The sequence below is a fragment of the Talpa occidentalis genome, unplaced genomic scaffold (assembly GCF_014898055.3).
Source record: "Talpa occidentalis isolate TD23 unplaced genomic scaffold, MPIMG_talOcc4v2.1 talOcc4.16, whole genome shotgun sequence".
NCBI lineage: Eukaryota > Metazoa > Chordata > Mammalia > Eulipotyphla > Talpidae > Talpa > Talpa occidentalis.
Genome location: NW_023601653.1, coordinates 8,758,914 through 8,773,874, shown reverse-complemented (window position 1 = coordinate 8,773,874; position 14,961 = coordinate 8,758,914). Strand labels below are relative to the sequence as shown.

The window sequence follows — 14,961 nt, the reverse complement described above, 5'->3', positions numbered from 1 at the left end:
AAAATGCTCTGCAGCTTGCAACCCCAGGTACCCTGCGGAACCCCAGTTTCTAAGGGTATGATCAGAAAACAATTGCTAGAGGACGGCTCCAGGCTACAGATCACAGAACAGAACTCAGAGCTCTGTCGGTGTGGAGAGGCTTCCTTTTCAACATGCATTTACCAACTGAGCTCACCTGTGCAGGACCCAACCACCTTACCCATAACTGACCACCCTTCTGAAGTAGGCTCATAGCAAACCCACAGAAGGTGAGACGTGAAAGTTCCTTTGGGGTCACCCAGTGGGCTTCATCTTGGGCTGCTGCGTGGGCACCGTGAGTCTCCCTGAGCTCAGCTGGAAAGCATGCCCTCATGGAGCGGGGGTGCCTGCCCTGGTCGGTGGGGGGGGGGTGTTGGTGGGTAGCAGATGCCTGGGAATGCACCTGTTCCTCTTTTACAACTGAGTCAAGCTGGCTCCAGAGTGCCCCTTGATTTAACTAAAATGAACCAAATTCCTGCAACACGCTAGACATAGGTAGCAGCATTGCTATCGCTCTGTCCACTGTGCAGATAAAGAAATTGAAGCTTAGAGCACCGAGTCACCTGCCCAAAGCTCTGTAGATAAGAGGAGACAGGGCCAGGTTCAGTCCCTTGCTCTTCTGATCCACGCACTGCTCTGCCCATCATACCAAACTGTCTCAAAAGATGCTTCTTTCTCCTGAGTCAATACAAAATTTTCCCCTGTGCAAATAAAACACTATGGAGTAATAACAGGAATTTGTGAGAATGGGCCTCTTCACTTTCAGATCTTACTATCATTTCCCAATCATTATAGATCAGGAGCAGTTAAAGGAAGGAAGAAGAAACCAGAAACGACATAGAAGGGTGCAAGGGCTAGCGGATGGGAACCCAGGAATGAGGGTGCATGAGCAGGGGCGTCAGGAGGATCCAGCTTTAGTGAGTATGGGTAGCTTGGGACCCTGTCAGACAGGAGTTCCAATCCAGCTCTGCCAATTGCAAGCCACAATGCTGGACCCCACTGGACTTTAGGCTGCTCACCTGGAACAGGTAACTCACAGTGCCACAGCGAGGACAGGGTGAGGCTGGATCTGACAAACGCCTGGCATCAATGAATGTTCCCGGAGTTAAAACTGCCCCAGATTTCCAGGCATTACTCTGTTCCAGGCATTACTCTGTTCCAGGCATTACTCTGTTCCAGGCATTACATTGTTGTGTGGGGACACACTGTCATCATTATTATTGGCATTATACCCTCAATTTCATGCTGGTGTTTAAGGGAGAGAAGCCTAGTTCTGAACTGATTGGAGGCCACAAAAAATGAGTGGGGAGAGACTTGGATTATAGAGGGATGGGTGAATAAATACACGGAAAGGTATACGGGTGATGGAAGGGAAGGTACAAACAGTCACAGAAATATAGAACATTGTGGAAGGTGAGGGAAAGTCACTGTGAAAGGAGACCATCGAAATGAAGTATTTGGCTCCTCCAAAGACTCTCGGGGGACCCCTGAGTAGGGAGAGAAAAGAGAGGTGGGAGACATCCAGGCTGGGGCTCGGCTGGGGCTGCCTAAAGACTTTGGCCTTCATCCCAGAGACACGGAGGAGCGTGGACCAGCAGGAGCAAAGGGAGCCAGAGAGACCAAGGCACAAGAATTAGTAAATTAAGACAAGTGACAAAACCTGGTTCTGTCCAGTGAGTGAGAAGTTGGGGCTCCTGGCACTTGGCTGGCCCCGCCAGGGTAGCCCATCCCTTGCTCCCTTGCTTTTCCTGGCAGCCCCAGGGTGGATGCCTGTCTCCTCCCTGTCTGGACAGAATGTAGGCCCCGAGGTGGGGTGGGTGGGGAGGTCACCTGGTGCAGCTCCATCTAAAACAGCCTGAGAACCCACCCAGAGGCTCAGGAGGGGATGCAAAGTTTCAGCAGCACAGATAAAGGAGGTGCAGAAAGTGCAGGCGCCCCCATCTGTGGTCTCGGCAGAAAGGAAAATGAGTGAGGCTGGAAGAAGCACATTTTGCTTCTAGGTCGGAGGTGGAGGGGCGGGCGACAGGTAAGCTGAGCTTGGGATCCAGGCAGACACGGTTTCAACCATGTTCACCTGGACAATCACGGCACTGTCACCTCAGGAGTTGCAGAAGGACCCAGTAGAGCAACATGTCAGTGTCCTGGGTGTGGTGAGGAGCAGGCAACTGACTGTCAAAAGTTACTTCTCCTTTTTTCCCTTAGCATACACTTGGAACCCCTAAAACGCAGCCCTTGATCCCCCAAGATGTGTGGCACTGACCTCTTACCATCACCAAGTTCTTCCCCTGACCGGGATGGAGGACACAGGGTAAGGGCACCTTGGCTCCATCCTACCAGCACTATGATGAGAAGAGCAGAGAGGTGGTAGAAGGCAGGGGTCATGGGGTGGGCCCAGGGCACTGGGAGCCCCCAGATCTCAGGTCTCCCACTTCCCACTGTGTGCCCTTGGGTAGAACACTTAATCCCCCTGGGTCTTGTTCCCATCGGTATTTCCTTGGTAGGGCTGTGGTGAGGATGAAAAGAATTTACATGGACAAGTTCTTAGCACACTGAGCTCACGCCGTGCTACTGGGTGGAAGCATGTACCGTCACTGCTTTCCTGTACCCCGGCGTCACACAGTGCTCTGCTGGTCGTATTTGCTGCTGGAAAGGCACTTGGGTGGGCCTGTCCCCTGGGAAGGGCTGATGGCACATCTAATGTTTTCTCTCTAGCTCTTCCATGTTTCCCTACTTTGGATAAATCACATGAATATTTGTTGAGCACAGATTATGTATCTGGGTACTTGGAGCAACTGCTCCAATGGAGTGCCAAGTGAGTGCCAAGTGGCAGCCTACAACCCCTCACACCACTGTAACAGTCAGTATCTTTAGCTCACAGCTTCTAATATGCTAGTAATTATGGGGGGGGGTGCATGTGTATGTATGTGTGTGTGTGTGAGAGAGAGAGAGAGAGAGAGAGAGGTGATTATGTGATTAATAGGTCTCCCCCAGAGTGCAAACTGGTCCAACCACTATGGAGAGCTGTGTGGAGATTTCTGGACCTACTAAACATAGAGCTTCCATAGGATCCAGCAATTCCACTCCTAGGTATTTACCCAAAGGACACAGAAACATCCATTCCAAAGAGCACCTGCACCCCTATGTTTATAGCAGCACTGTTTACAATAGCTAAGCTTTGGAAGCAACCCAAAGGCCCAAAAATAGATGACTGGATCAAGAAGATGTGGCACATATGCACCATGGAATATCACTCAGCGTTCAAAAAAGATAAACTCATGCAATTTGCAGCAACATGGATGGTGCTGGAAGGGATCATGCTCAGCGAAATAAGCCAGAAAGAAAAAGGAAAATACCGGATGGTCTCACTCATAGCAGGAATCTAGAAAACCTAAACAAGGGACCAGGAAAAAGAATAACTATAAGAAAGAAAATATCAAAATCAACAAACAACTATGAACCAGAGACACTCTATAGAGGGTGAGGGGTGGGGAGGGGAGGGATTGGGGTCAAAATAAGGGGGTTGCAATTGTATGGGAATATAAAAATAAAATTTATTTAAAAAAAAATAGGTCTCCCCCATTGGATTGTAAGCTCTACCGGGTAGAGATGATGCCTATGTCTAATCGCCATGGCAGCCCTATGAAAGGCCAGTGACTAGTAACTTCAAAGCAACTGATGTGCAACCCGCAGGAGGTGTGTGATGAGAGAATGGATAAGAGGGCCCTCGCCCTGCCTGGACGGAGGGGGTGGTCGGGGAAAGCGGAATAGAAATTTCTGTCTGAACTAAATCTTAGAGAATTTCTGGCGGCATTTGGAAAAGGCTATCCCAGGAGGAAAGACTTGCATAAGCCAAAGGTAGGGATGTGCCCACCCGGTGTTAGGACAAGTGGGAACCACCGTGGTCTGCTTGGACCACAGTCTGGGCAGACAGTGAAGGGGAGGAAGCAGGAGAGGGAGGCAGAGGCCTGCTCAGAGGACCTCGAAGGCCAAGCTTGAGGCCCAGGGAACAGGTCTGATGCACAGGAGAAGGAAATCACCAAGTTTGTGTGGATTTTCCTTCTCCAGGGAACACCTTCCAGCTAAATCTGCAGGAAGGTTAAAGCTATGCACAGACTAGAGTCAGGCGGTGAATTCCAGCTCTGTCACCGGTGAGCTGTGTGACCTTGGGTAAGCCACATACCCTTTCTCTTAGCCTTATTTCTTCATCTGGAGAATGGGGGAACTTGGGGCACCTACCCTTTTAATGGGTACTGATGAGGGTTAAATAAACGAATCCGCTGGAAGTGCTCAGTGAGCACGTGACTGGATATTTGCTGTAGGTATTAATCCCTGCAGAGTCCAGGCTGCAAAGCGGTCACCTCTAAGCCAGTACCACCAGTGGCAATTCTCTAGTGTCACCCTCCAAACTGGGAGAAGTGGTTCAAGGCAGGCTCAGCTTTGGCTGAATCCTACTGGAAAGCAATGCTTGCCTGGGATGTGAAGGACAGACAATGCAGGACACACAAACTCAGTCTCAGATCACAGCCTCTCCTCTTTCCCAGGGACTAGAAAATGCAGGCAGGCTGGGTGGGTTCCAAAAGAAGCCATTTCAAAGCCTAAGTTCCTGTTTCTGTTTCGGCCTGCTCCCCTCCTCGGGAGATTCTGATCAGGGTGGGCTGGGAGATTCCTTAGACAATCTAATAGATTAGTTTCCAGTTTAGCATAACAGCCAGACAGATTTTTGTGGTGAAGTCATCCAAGTCAATTAAAAGGCATTTTTCCCTGCTGTGAGTTCAGAAGTGCCTCTGGTTTGTTCCAGCTATCTGGGATGTTTCATAATAGGTTCCGCCTTGGGTTAATTAATAACCCTCCTTGATTCCTACTGAAATGCAAAGGCTGAAATCCTGTGTGGAAGCACATCCGGCTGGGGCTGCTGGCAGAGCTGGGGTGAACCCAGCAGGGATGCCTCTCATCAGGGCGAGAGCCAGGCCCCGAGGGGTGGGGAAGACAGCAGAGCTAGTGATGATCCTGAAGAGAGGCCAAGTGGAACCTGAGGTCACAATGGCAGGAGGATGCAGGCAAGGGCAACCACAAGCACTGGAGGGACCACAAGGCCAGACACTCAGTAGGTTGGGAGAAAATGGGAACGTGGGGCATGAGATGGGTCAGAGGGTCAAGGTGGTAAGTAAGAGGCAGTAGATGGGGCTTGCTTTTATGTGATGCCAGTTCAAACACATCATGTTGGTCTGGAAAATAGGTTCTTCTCTTCTTAAATACAAGTGACAAGTACGAGGCCAGAACACAATGGTTGAAAGACACGCACATTCACTTCACATTCATGAAGACCTTTCCATGAACCTCAAACCCACGCACACAGTTCAATAAGATGCCTTTTTCATCAGATCAGGGCTGAGCTTTGCCTCCAGGCTCATGTCCCCATTCCCACCCAGCCCATTTTCCAAAACTTCCCTTAGCACGAGCATCCTCACATGAAAATGTGATCACATCCCTCCCTGGATTAAAATTCCAATAAATACATCCCCAAAGGACACATGGTTGGCCAAACAAAGCCCGCCCTGATTGTTTGCTCCCTCTTCTTTTCCAGCCTTATTTCCACCCACCCCTCATCACGCACCTTATACTCTGTTACTTCCCCACATATGACAAGCTGAGATTTAAATGTGCTCTTTATCTAGAAGACCTGCCATGCACATCTGGCCTTTCCTGGCCTGGTGTTCAGCTAGGTCTTCTCCCCAAGTCCCAGCCAAGCATCCGCTTGTCAATGAAACCTTCCCTAAGAATATCCCAAGATAAGCTTGGCAATCCCTCTTCTGAGCTTTGGACAGAGTTATGACAATGCTCATCACAATATATTATAACCCCTGTCCCTTATGGTTAGCTCTCTACCAGATGGAGAACCCATTGAGAGTGGAAGGCGCTATTGTTAAGACCAAGTACACAGCAGGTGCTCATAAGTGTTTCTTGAATGAAGGAGCAGGTTTAGATAAACAAGGTCTGTTTATTTTTTTCTTACATATCCCTCAAGAAGTTGAAGGGCTTACTGAGTTCTCCTTTAAACTTCTACTCAATTTCCATTGGAGTCTCATTCATCTATTTATCTGGTATTAACAGGGCTGTGGTGATAAGGAGGGTAAATTATCAAACATGGTGGGTAGAGGCTACAGAACTTTGAGCTGGATTTCCCACTGCAGGAAGATGGAGTTGCTCACTCCCATCTCCCCTTTCTTCTCATTGCAGGTCAGGGAGCTAACAATGGGTTGACCAAACTGGGAAGCTAGAATCTCCTTTAATAGAAGACAAGGAAGACCAATAGGATCATCCAACCAGTCAAATAGTCCCTGTTGGGTTTAGAATCAGGGCGATCATCCAACAACTCTCAACACACCCAGCCATGACTGTTGAGCTTGCCTCTGACAACCAGCTGTTACCCAGAGCTCCATCCTAGACTCCCCCATGAGGTGGAACTCTTGCAAGCAAATGTGGAAAATAGGGACATAGTGACTAGAGGGTTAGTTAAATTCATTTGCTATCAAATCATCAGAAGGGACTAATGGCTTCATAAGAGGAGAAGACCAAAGACCACACTGGCAGGTAGAGAAATGTAGTGGGAAAACAGTGACATGGGAGGTGGGAACCTGCTTCTCACACTTTGAATTCTAAAAATAATTTGGTTTATGCGCAAGGTCTAGTCACTTCCTCTCTCTGAGCCTCTCAGCTGGTCAACAAAGAGGTTGGATCAGATGATCTGCAGAGTCCCTGTCTAGCTCCACCCTTCTTTGTATTACTCATTCATTCACACATCCACTCAACAAATGCTGAGTGGGACAGTTAGAAGGTTTTACCAGGTGCCAAGTGAGCACCATATGTCAACGGGAAAGATGACTGGACATATATGTAAATAATAAAGGCCCACATGTAAATATGAATTTTTATATTTCTTATCCCCACTACACAGCAAAGTTTTTGAAAGGACAGATTATAACTTTTCCATTTCTGAATAATCCTAGAGACTGACAATGTATGTTCAATGACATGAAGGTGACTGTAAAAACAGCCAACACTGAGCACTTCAATGTGGTGACATACCAATCTCGCAACAACTCTATTGCTCCTCCTCCTCCTTCTTTTAATTATTATTGGTATTTTCATACAGATGAGGAAACTGGGACATGGAGAAGTCAAATACTTGCTCATGATCACTCAAGAAGTGGCAGAGCCAAGATTCAAACCCAGGTGGTCTGGCCACAGAGTCTGAGTGATCACACTATTCACATAGTCTCAACACTTATAACGATACTCACAAACAGTAAACTTGAACTCTAGGGAGAAATAAAGAACAAGCATAATTGTTAGCAGGGGAGTTATGCAGCAAATGATGAGTCAAGACATTAGGGTCAGTCACGAAAGGGGACGTTTGCCAGAATATCTCATCTGAATCTGTAAAGTATCCAGTAGATGAATCGGATGAGAGGCAAAGGGACAGAGGGCTAAGTGTTCAAGGAACTCAGTAAGAGGGAACAGGCAAAAAAAAAGTTTGAAGAAGACCTATTCAAGATTTAACGCACATTTTCTCATTTTTTCCATAGCGGTATTAGTTAATTTTCTTGATTGAGGTAACACTAGTTTACAACACTAGTTTACAAATACAACCCTTTCAATTTAGTGATTTATATTCTTCAAGTAAATACTGAGAGGTAGAATTGCAGGGTCATGTGATAGATTTATGTTTTATACCTTAAGGAACTGCCATAATGTTTTCCTTAGAGGCTGTACCAGTTTACATTCCTACCAATAGTGTCTGATGATTCTTTATGCTCCACATTTTTGCCAACAATTATTGCTTCTGGTTTTTTTTAGTTAAATATGGGCCACTCTCACTGGGGTGAGGTAGTTTTCTATGGTTTGCATCCCCTTACGATAAGTGATGATTTGCATCCCCTTATGATAAGTGGTGTTCAACATATACTTTGATAGATCTACTTTGGTCAAAACCTAGATATTTGAGTCAGCCAAATCTGGGTTCATATACCACCTTCCCCACATGCTTACTAGCTGTGTGACTCAGCCTGGGCAATTTGTTCAATCTCTCTGAGCCTCAATTTCCTCAGCAACTGGCATATTGTGTGGGTTAAGTGAAATAATATATGGGGAACACATAACATTCAGTCCACGTTCAACACAAGTTCACGACCATCACTGTTGTTATTGTTTCTCCATTTCTCTATTGTCTCCTTCAGTTGGTGAACTAAAGGTGGACCCACAATGGTGGTAAACCCACATCAATCAATGCCACAGTTAAGGAGAGAAACATTTGCTCCTCCGTTGAGTTATGTTTAGGTTAATACGCCTGACTGTCCCACCTGCTTTTTTTATTCCCCCAGCTGGTTCTTAGATTTGAAAAGAAAAAGGCCTCCATGGAGACCTGCACGCTTTAAAAAATAATACAAAACAGAATGTCTGAGGTCAGGTTAAGCCAAGCCAAACAAATAAATCTCGCAGGCTTGTGTTAACAAAACAAGGTTTAGTGGATCAGAGCGGGCAGGGTTCTGCCGGACCAGAGAAACACCAAGCTCTGGTGAAATTCTGACACAGGAGGTCAAATAAGAAGACCACATTATGGGCATGTCCAAGCTCAGAATTAGTGCTTGAGTCAAGCATTCTGTCTAAGAGAGCACTCTGCAAATGGATAGCCCTGCCCACGGTCATGTAGCACCCAGAAATCCAGGCCAGGATGTCTTCGAGATCATTGCCATAATCTCTCGGGAGGGTGATTTGGCCATATCTATCGGAATTGTAAAAGTCCTGAGGTCCACTCTGGGATGGGGTTCATTAGCGAGTGCTCTGGGAGTCATCCCCACTGGGAGGGAGAGTGAAGGAATGGGATCAGGCAGAGGGGGCCATTGGGCTGCACTGCTTCCAACTCTGCTAGGAACCCTGAAGTTGGATGCCGCCTCAGGGTTGTCCCAAATTGGGGAGAGTCTTGACAGTGTAGGTGAGTAGAAGGGCATGTGTGGGTATTGAGTGACTAACAGGTCCACTGGGAAGCACTGGCCTTTGCCAGTCAGTCCCATTGCCATCCTTCTATCTTCTCTCTGGTACTATGGGAGCTGAAAGCCTAACATCCCCATGTAGATTGTACTGCAGAGCTCCAGGTCATGTCTACCTGTGGGAGGCAACCATGCAAGGGCTGACATTAGGGAGAAGGTGGCAGCCATTGTTTCTTACAGGAGCTACAGAAGCTTCACCAGCAGCAGGAGCTGAGGTGGCAGACTGGTGGCAATTCCTGCAGCATCAGTTGGGAGTGGAGACTCCTGCTTCCCCCAGGCAAGGCTGGTGTTTCCAATAGCAGCAGCACCAATGACAATAGTGAATCTAGGACTTTTGGGCTCTGGGTAATACAATTCCCCTCTTTGGCCAACTTGTAATTCATCTTCATTAGTCCCTATGGTACATCTTCTGAAATACCTATAATCATTTATGCTTTTTCTCACCAACTACCATTTATGAAAAACAAAAGAAAATAGACATGTGTATGTATGTATGCATGTATGCATGTATTTGGTCCTGTATTTATGATCTCTTTGGAAAGTTATGCAAGAATTACTGATGGTGAACTACATAAAAGGGAGCTGTGTTGGTGGGGGCAGCTGAAAGTAGACTTTCTCCAGATACCACTTTTTAATTTTGACCATTTGAATATACAGCCTTGCCAAAAAAAAAAATAAATAAAAAGCACTAAAAGTTATCTCTTGCTTGGTAAATTTCCTATGACATATTCCCCAAAGAACCATGTAGTTTTGCATAGGGGTTGCCCTCCTACCCAAAGGGCATGGCCCATTCAGCAGGAGTCAGCTCTGCTTAATAGTGTCTCTTGACACAAATTGAAATCCCTGTTCTTGTGCTCCCAAACCACTGGAATGAACCATAATCCCAGGGAAACAACAGAGGGTGGAGGTTCAGCACACATGCTGATCAAATCCGAGTTCTCATTCCTCCCGGCTCTCAGGCCAGACTCTGTGTAGCCTGCCTGAGCCTCTGTTTCTCTCTCTGCCAAGTGGAGAGTCATAGTATCCGCCTCGGGTGGTGCTAAGATGGAAATAAGATTATACATGTGGTTACTGTTGCTGATATCTGCCAGCCTGGCAGAAAAGAGTGGGAGAAGAGAACTCTGATGTCAGACTGCCTGGGTGCAAACAGGCTCCTGTGAGCTACAAGTAGGGGTGGGAGATAGTTGCTAAGAGAGACTGGGTCCTGTCCCTCTTTCTAGGGACTGAAGATCTCCAGTTCCTCTGATCATAGAGGTCAGTCTCTTCTCACTGCAATCTCTCTTCAGAAGATATTCTGGGCTGTGACAAGCCCCTTACACTGTGTGTGTGTGTGTGTGTGTGTGTGTGTGCTCACGTATATATACCATCACCTTCCTGGATCCTAAATGTTGTACTTTAATAACATAGCCTGAAGTGGCAATCATAACCATAGTTTATTGAGCACCTAACATATGTGTCAGAGACTATGCTAAGCCTGTTTCTTACACTTACTCATTTAACCACACAATGCCACCAGCAGGTAGAAATTATCATTAGCAGAGGCAGCTGATGCTTGAGATGTGACAAGTGGCAGCTCAACATGGTTCAATTAGGGTGAGCCTAAGAGGCCCCTCCATCTCCTTACTCTGAGGCCACAGCCTTAACCTCAACACTATGCTTCTTCCCATCAATAGTAAGAATTTTTCCAACTCAAATCTCAGGGTTGTTTTCATTTGTCATTTTAAGAATTTAAGTCTCCCCAATCCTGCCCTTCTTCAGCTGACATTTTGAAAAGGACCATCTACTGTGTCCTTATTCAGTTTGACCAGATGAGTTTTAATCCAGAGAACTCAGTCTCCAGGTCAACTTCGAGTCATCGGCAAATGAATTCTGTTGTGACAGGAACTTTGCTGCCCCTTTGCGGCGGGAACGCGATGAGGGACACAGCAGTTGTGGAGCAGGTTTGCAAGGCAAGACTCTGCTACTTGAGCAGAAGTTCTTGTGCCATTTTACTGAAATCATACAGGCGACTAAAAGCTGATCACGCAACAACGGTAGGAGGAATAGGGTCCGGAGGCTGGGGCAGGAATGGGGGACAGAGTTTTATGAGGGACAAGGAAGGGGACATCATGACCATGTGTCAAGAGACATTTGTGTCAAAAAAGTATGTTATCACAGATGGAGTTATCCCAAGACCGCCATGGATAGAGTCACGTAATCAGGTCAACAGCAGCCTAGGCGTCCCTGGGCCTGCCTCGCGATACCAGCAAAACTCTAGGTAGTCAAGGAATGTTCTGCTGTGATATTTAGGTAGCAAATAGGTCACAGTTGCCCATGAGTGGACAGCTCATAGGAACCCACAAATTCAATAAATTACTGCTAAGATGCAGCAGCAGAACAAAGCTGGGCTGTGCTCACCAACAAGCCACAGGTATGCTTCCTTCAAGGTGTATCAAGTAATCATTTCCTAGTGGAGGTCATGTTCAACCTGTAACCAATACACCAAACTGAATCATGCAACCACCTTCCATTTCTCTTATCTTGTTGACAATTATTTCTTGAAATACCACATGGTCTTGTGGTCCATATCTACAGCTCAGGTGCATAGCAAGAAAGGTTGTGAGAAGAACAACTTGTGGGTGGAGGATGAAGTGGATATGAGAAAATAATACGATGTGACAGTCCTGATCGTTAAAAATATGTTTAAGTTGAGGGAATCCAAAAAGGGCAGAAGTTGAAGAGGACTCCTGGCATCCATTCCCATCTGCTTCACCCCTGTTGGCTGCCATGCCACATGACAGGACTCCCAGGGAGCCCCCAGCATGGTGTCCAAACCAATGGCTTGCCCAGCCTCCTGTATCCCGGGGCAGGGTCTCTACCATCTCTGCCTTTCTCTCCCCCTGCTACAGAAAGGCATTTTTCCTTTGGCCTTGGTGCTTTCATTCACAACAGAAAGGCTGGCCCTGGCAAATGCAGCCCTTTTTTCATTAGAGAAGAATGAAGCCCAGGGCTCTGTCCCTCTGGTCCTGGTCATCTAGTCTACCAGAAATGGGAGTCTACTTGGTATTAATCCCTTCATCAACCTCATCACTTAGTTCCACCGAGGGCTGACTCGTACCATGGAGAAAAAGACCCTTTGCCTCAAAAGCAGACAGGATTGCATATCGTGCCAGCCACCCTGGCTGGAACCTCTCCGGCCCTACAGGACCTGCTGAGAGGCCCTGCAGAGCCAGTAGGGCATTCTGGGTAATGGAAAGCAAAAGGATGCTGTTCCCCACACTGGCCTCCCCAGGGCTTCTCGAGTCCTGGCTCTGTAAAAACACAGGCAAGCAGTTTTTGAACTGGGAGGGAAGAGGGTGGAGAGAAGGGGCGTAGGCTTCCCCTAGGCCAACCACAACTAACTTATTCACTCTGTCCAGCAAAACCCAGACAGTGCAATTATCTGGTGAATTTGGCCCTCCGTTGGGAGACAGACTTCCAAAATGTGAGGCCAGCTCAGACTAAACAGTGGCTTCCATCCTGCAGCTTTTCCCCAAGCACATGAGCTTCCTGAGGGATTGCCGATGCACTCCGCCCATTGATCCAGATGGGAAAAGGCAAACAATTCACTCTGACATGGGCTTAGGAAGGCAAGTCATCCAAACTACCTGCTAATTGGTCTCCTGGCTAACATGCCTTCTGGACTCCATGGAAGGGGATGATTAGAACTCAACACAACTCTGAGTGAGCCAATGCTTTCAAGCCCTCATAGAAGGGCTATGCTCCCAGGGTACTGGGGTGAGTTATTCTTAGGGTAATTCCCTCCGATGTTCCCTGCGCAGAGATTTTTGCACACATCAGTTGGGCCAGGGACAGCAATGAGATAAAAGGGCAAAATGAAGGCCCCCCTCTGTTGTTTTCATGAATGGGGTGTGGCTGAGCTAAGTGAAGCTGGCACCTAAGCATTTGCCAGATGGTTTATGGAAAACCCAGACTTTTTGAGGGGAGAGTAAGGAGCAGTGATTTATCTCCCTCGGAAACCAACAAGAAGCCTGGAATCTTTGGATTCTATCAGTTATTCATTCTGCAAATATTTGCTTCAGTTCTAGTGTGTGCCAGGCCCTGTGCTAGGGAACTAAGTGAGACCCAAACAACCTCGATCTCCCGCTCCTGCAAAAACCTCCACACCTAAAGATATCATTAAAAATTTGGATAAGGGCAAGGGTAGAAAGTCGGGGAGCAATCAAAGGCAATTGCCAGGAGAGCTGAGATTTGGGTATCAGGGCTCAGAGGGGAATCTTTGAGAAGGGATTTTAAATCGAATACCTTAAAAAATACCTTAAAATATTTCAGAAATTCAATGTTAGCATTGAAGAGATGAGCAAGGAGGTCTTTGAGTGGGAAGAGAGGATGAAAATCAGTGAAACTGCAGCCAAGAGTCCAGTAATGGGGAAGGAGAGAATGAACTGACCGAGATGTGGGATGTGGAGTCAGAGGAATGGGTGAGTGAAAGGGTGCAGTGGTAGAGGAAGGGAGAGGCACCCAGGAGACCACGCAGGCTTCTGGCTAAGTTGGAAGGTACATGAAGCCCCTGAGCATGAACTTGGTGGGGGGAGAGGTACGTCAGGGGTGGGGAGACATGATGTGGCCCCACCACTCGCCACCTTGTCCTTTAGTCTTCATACTTTAGCTCATGTTACTCTGACCTCAAATCCTCTTCACGTCTCTTCTGCACTTGTTGAAATCCTATCCATCCTGTAGGATCCATTTCAAATACCAACCCTTCCTCCAAGTCACTTCTAAGTCTCTCAAGTAGTTTGGACCAAAATTTGGACCTTTTTTTCCGGGACCCACCTGTATTGAGTTTCTGGGAAGACATATCTTGCCTCCCTTCCTAGACCACAAGCATTTTGGGACAGAGCCTTTGCCTCTATATCCTCGTTCCCCACATGTTAGCTAACCAGCATAGTAGACATTTGACAAATATTTGTTAAGTGAGCAAAAATAACCTGCTCTTTGCATGGAAGGAAAACCAGTAGACACTGGACTGACTTGAAAGCCACAGGATCAAATTGAAATTCAAGCTGTAGATGTTTTCGTACTAAACCAACTCAAATTTGATGCTCAGAAAGACTTTCTGTTCCTCCTTCTCACCAAACTCAAAGAGTTCTGGGAGATTAAAAAGTCACAGTCCTCTTTGATCATATTGCACTTTTCTGAATTCATTTTATCGCAAGGACCTTGCAGATCTTGATCTTATGGTTTGTCTTCAATGAAAGTGTCTTCCATGAAAGTGAAAGTGGGTAACATTTACTAAGCAACTGTTATGTGCCAGACCCTGTTCTAACTACCTTGCACAGATTAATTCACTGACCCTCACAGCCATCCTAGAAGTCGAGGTTATTATTACCCTTGGTACAGATGAAGAAACCAAGTTGCAGAGAACTTAGTATTGGTCAGGCGAAGTCACACAGTTAGTGACATGAGGGATTGGGATTTGAACCTAGAGTCTGGCTCCAGAGCCCAGTCTCTGACATGCCCTCCTCATGCACAGCGGAGGAATCCTTGATCTGAGGGTCACAAGCTCCGGAGCTAATTCTTGCACTGGCTTCCTATGTAACCCCTCCATAAAATGAGAGGTATGGGTGTTGGTATTAATGGTAATAATAACAAGAGCTGGTCTTCATGATCCTAAACTCTTTTGAGCATAAATTATTTAATCTCAACAACAATGCAAGGAAACTGAGGTACAGGAAGATTAAGCCACTTGCCCAATATCTAGACAATGAGAGAACCAGGATGGAAACTCATTATGCTCTTATGCTGTGCTCCCCAGCCCAGGAGCTCCTCAGGAAATGCCATGGGGACCATGGAAGGATGAGGGGAAGATGGGACTGGACTTAGGAGACAGGCTTTAGGGCTCCCCTGCTCGAGATGT

At 46.9% G+C, this 14,961-nt stretch overlaps 1 protein-coding gene across 1 annotated transcript in view; it reads right to left on the bottom strand.

The window, feature by feature from the left end:
• SYN3 (synapsin III) overlaps positions 1-14,961 on the bottom strand; it is a 404,870-nt gene that overhangs the window by 301,338 nt on the left and 88,571 nt on the right. The gene's annotated exons all lie outside the window — the stretch shown is intronic.